Genomic DNA, 5283 nt, shown 5'->3' with positions numbered 1-5283 from the left:
ATCTATATATATAACCCATTCAACGGGTATCCGTCTGTCCGCGTAACGGTATGATAACGGGCACTAGAGGCGCCCTAGCGAAGATTTTAAATTAACAATAAATTATTTTTATTTGTAATAGGAATTTATTATTGATACGAATTTATTATTTATACCACAGAATGGTATAAATAATTATTATATGCCTTGCCTTATTATATGCCTCAATTAACCTTGTACCACACGTTTACGACATCCTGTGACTCGGTGAATGTCGCGCATTGACTCATGGGAAATTTGTTGAAAAAATGGCAGATACATTTAAAATCGAGGTTTACAGGCGAAGGTAAATAAATAAATTAACTATTTTAAAGTATTTATAGAATGTTTAATAGGTAGAAATATAGATCTGTATGATGCTATTGGGACTGTAAGATTTATCCACCGAATGAAGAGGTGGCAACCGCCCCTCAGTGCGAACAATAAATGTCTAATGAACAATACCCCTATGCGCGACCCTTCCCAAGATGTAGTGCTTGCTCCGAAAATTATTCTACATGTCACGTGACCGCCTGTTTGCCACAATTTACCCCGAGAATAAGCGGATCAGTGAACCACCGAGTGTGCGTGAGCGCGCGTTAGTTTTTTTTTGTGCGATACGCTTCCTTTTGACCACAGTGTCACGTGACCGGAAATGACATAGGTGAATTTTCAGCAGCTTATATCTCGCAAAGTTTCACAAGTAGGGGTATGGTTCCTTTGACTTTACTGTTCACACAGGGGACTACAGTTTGGGGGGGTCGCCATCTCTTCATTCAGAGGGTAAATCTTACCGTTGGGACTTTAACGGAGCTGTAGAACATATTGATAGAAACAAAAAAGTCAAAGGAACCGTGCCTCATGGAAATTTGTAAAGAATGCCCACTAGGGGGGCATCCCGGGCTACTAGTAAAATCATATTAAAATGTATACATTTACAAGTATGTACTGCATTTACAGTACATGCATTCGTAAATTTAGATTACTTTTTCTGTACTATATTAAAAACTAAAATTTATTTGTTTGTAAGCTTAAAATAGATCCTTATTAACCATATATTATTAAAAATGCATTAATAAATAAAATACATAATCGGAAATGGTAATTTATGGTTTAGCCTAGTGACGAGTAGATTCGGAGACAAGTAAATTCAACTTACGTCACCTCTCCTGGAACCAATTACCGACGTAAGGCGAGGTATACCTGTATTTGAGTATCTTATTGAAAGTAAAGCCTATGATTTCCAAGAAATGCTTAATCATATAAGTCTTGACTCAATTATTTTTCAAATGGTAAAGTAGATGAAATTTTAATTGATAAATTGTCACAAAACATTCGTATCCTTATAGCCACGGTCACATGTGATTTCTAGCCATGCAGGCAACTCCAATAGCAACGGCTGTTCTCATCAACTAGTAAACCCCTTCAAAAACTGGCCCGATTGTAACGTAACTAGAAACAAAAACTTTATTCTACTCATGCTGATTGCAAATGCACATTCAATCAGAAAATGCCTTTGTACTACATCATACGATGGCAACTTTGATAGTACTTATCATCATGGCAGAAAGTGAAAATACCGACCAGTACAGCACTAGAATCAAGGTCAATCAAGCTTATTTGGGCTCACGAATGCCCATGGAGTTTTAATTCTCCACTTTATCAAAGAAAAGAGAAAAGAACATAGGGATGGTGTAAGATAAGCAAAAGTCTCACCATTGATTGCAAGTATTGTTTTTAGATTTCTGGTTATAAAATGTCAATTGTGTTTAGTTTAGTTGTAAGGTCACGTGTTTCCATGTTGCAATGCCAACAAACAATACGACCACGACGAGATGTGTGCAACTCACATAGTTGTAGTTGCGGTCATCTGTGCGACCACAGCTTAAAACAAATGTAGAACCATTACAAACCCTATCTGCAAGTAATCATTCTGTATGGATTTGTGTGTATTGATGTGATGATGGCAATTATTTATCTAGCTGGATTTACATGCACTGCTGGTACCCATGCCCTTTTATTTTCATCACACGAAAACAAGTGTAACCGGAAAGATCGAATACACGGACAATGTCAATGCATCATGTTTTTGTATATATTGCACACAGCATACAAATCACTTATAAAGAACACTGGTTATTATGGCAGACAACCACTGCACAGTATCTATCTGAATTGGTTTTATAAGACATGTCACCGATGAAAAACTAAAAACTATCAGTATCTTAATGGCTACCATAACGTGCCGTCATGTGGCAGAATTAAAAAAAAAAAAAACATTCCGAAAATTTGCAGATAGACCACACGACTATGCAGGCTTTGGGTAACCCACTTGACCGTTTGCAAAGTGCTCTATGTTATAATTATAGTGTGCTAGCAAGCACCAAAGCACCTGCTATCACTTGAACCTCAGTGCACAATGTACAGAGCATTGGTCAAGACTCACCATTGGTTGCTTTGACCAACGCACGCAGAGAATAGGCAGTATACCGGTACACAGTAAAAACAGACCTTTGAAGGAAAATGTCTCGCAAAGGGTCGCACATACGGGTATGGTTCATTTGACTTTTTCGCTCATACAGATCTACAGTTTAAGTGGTGGTAACTCCATTCAAAGTTCACATCTTACCCAATTTTAACGGATCAATGATTACATTTCTAAAAACTTTTACCGGATTTTTATACAGAAAATCACGTGGTCAGGAAACCATCTCTAACAATTTAACAATAAATATAAAGCATCTTATCTAATTAATTATCTCAATTAATTATTAACGAACAATCATACAAATTCCTCAATAAACGGAAGACTTCGTACAAAACGCCATTAAGGTCAAGACAAATGTTTAAGATACGATTTATATATAAAATTCATTACGATAAAACAATTAAATGAAATAAAAGGATGTTAAATGTTTAAAAGAGTCCTAAGTTTTAATTCGGATAGTTAATTAACCTGTAACAAAAATTTTAAAAACTGAGCCGCCATCTTGAACAAAGAGTTGGCTGCGGTTTAAGGTATTTTTTACACAAAGCATAGTTATTACTTACCCTACTTCCTCCCCTCCTTGAGACATTGTCACTTATATTTTTTAAATAAAATTAATAAAATGAAAGAAACAAAATGTTCGAAGACGGTCTTTTTATACAATTTGTAGTTGGTACAACAGAAATGGATTCCGGGACGTCTCCAATCTAGATTACGGGGCCGCCAATACGTAGAACATGGGCCGAAAGCATCCTCTAGTGGACGGGAGAAAAATGTAACGATTAAAAATAATTAATTTTGATTATATTTTTAAAATCTTTTCTGATAAAATTAGTATTAGTTTTTAATTAAATTTTATAATAATTATTTTTTTATATTCTTTAATTTAATTTCGATAGTTTTTCTCGTAAATCAGAAAAACAAAGTTAAACTTTTTTTTTTCTTTTTTAACCCTTTCTGCCTAATGGGCACCAAGAAGACCTATTTTAAAGATTCCATATTGACGGCCGGATGGCCATGAGGAATCTTTAAACAGTTAGCCTAATATGAAATTTAATAATTTTTATTATATATAAAAATTTATGTGCAGTACATTCATGAAGTAATTATAATTCTGCTTTGGACGTAGTATATCGATTGCAATGTGTGTTTTTGGTTAAAGTTCAACGTGGAAATGTTCAACGTTTTAGTACATCCTACTGACCAATATCCGTTATTTTGTAGTGAAATTTTTTTACTAGTAGAACATCGGTTGAAATACAGCCTGTATATTCCTATTACAAGTTTCCTCGACCAGTTATAGTCGTTTAAACACGGTTCTTAATTAAACGCGAGAACACTGCTTAATGTTTCGCTGTCACTTTGCCACGGTAGACCTCATTGTCGTTGTTCTATGCACTTTAACCGATGTGAAAGAAGGAATCTCGAATTTTGTCCAAGTATCCGTCCGAATAAAGGAGTACAAATAAACAAATAGTATAAATAAAAGACTCAATAGCACGATATTAGCAAGTATGGCACAGTCAGACGGAACAGTAGTCAAATGGGATGAACCCAAGATTGTTAGGACGGGGCACTCACCTTCCATCGCAATGGGAATAGAAAAAATAGAGATTTACAAAAGTAAGATGAGGGACCGATGCCTAAATGCAAAAGATGCAAAAGCATTACCAACGGCTTGGAAATATAAAATTGAAAAAAGTATGGGTTTTAATAATCCATAAACATTTTTATGATCTGGAATTTTTAGGAATTAGTAGCTCAAACTCAGTTAAAGTTGAAGTAATTTTTTGTTTTTTCATTGTTAAATTGCAACGCGATTTTAGATTATATTTTATCATATATGTATTTATTTTTAATTTACGTTTTTCATGTTATTGTAAAGTTGCAACACGTTTTTGATACTATTGTTAACTATTTATTTATACACATAAGTTGTTAAAAGTTCAAATTCAAATGAATTTCGAGCTATTGGTTCCATTGGAACGAGCAACGTTAAAGCCTGAAGATGGCCTATACAAATAGGCCGAAAACGTTCGAATAAAGAAAATTAACTCGGCAAATACAAATCAGGTGTGTTTATTTATTAATATAAATTTCTAATTTACTTAAAATTAAAGTAATTATATACCAGATATTAATTAATATAACAAAGCTTACTAAATTAGTTTATTTAAAATTTTCTATAAATTTGGCGACATTTGGGCGGAAACGTTTTCGGCGACGTGAGAAAGTGAGCAAAGGAAAGACGTTGTGGAATCGTTTGTTAAATCGGTAATAGTTGATATTTACTGAATGGGCCCGTTTTTTCTAATTTTGCTCTCTTTAGACACCTCTCTAATAGACGTGTCCTAAACAATTAGAATTATTTGGGGGAGACGCGTATATTAAGAGCTATAAGCGAAAACGCATCGGATTACTTACCGACTGTGCACGGTGGAGGCCGCCATTGCTTAACCTTGTTCACATCGCGGAGTAGCACGTTGGACGGCGGACGCTTACAATTCGTGTCACGTGACCTCGGTTAACGTCATCCAGTCACGTGAGCGGTGACGACGGAGCCAGGTGGTCACGTGACTACAGCTCTGACGCGCTTCCGGACAACTATACCTTGCGTCACGTGATAGAGTACAGTGCGTTCATTAATAGCCGATCGTTTGTAGACATTGCGAACAACGGACAGAGAAAGAAAAAGATGGCGACGTCCGTAATATCGACAGTAGCATGATAGGGGATCTATAATTTTAAAATATGCGTTTTTAGAGAGAAAATATTAA

The 5283-nt window shown here is 35.3% G+C and overlaps 1 pseudogene; it reads left to right on the top strand.

The window, feature by feature from the left end:
* Nucleotides 1-4555: 4555 nt before the first annotated feature.
* LOC111612687 overlaps nucleotides 4556-5283 on the top strand; it is a 22629-nt pseudogene continuing 21901 nt past the window's right edge.

This window comes from Centruroides sculpturatus, unplaced genomic scaffold (genome assembly GCF_000671375.1).
Source record: "Centruroides sculpturatus isolate CEXI.00-Female unplaced genomic scaffold, Cexi_2.0 scaffold1779, whole genome shotgun sequence".
Lineage (NCBI taxonomy): Eukaryota > Metazoa > Arthropoda > Arachnida > Scorpiones > Buthidae > Centruroides > Centruroides sculpturatus.
This window is presented reverse-complemented; position numbering and strand designations above follow the sequence as displayed.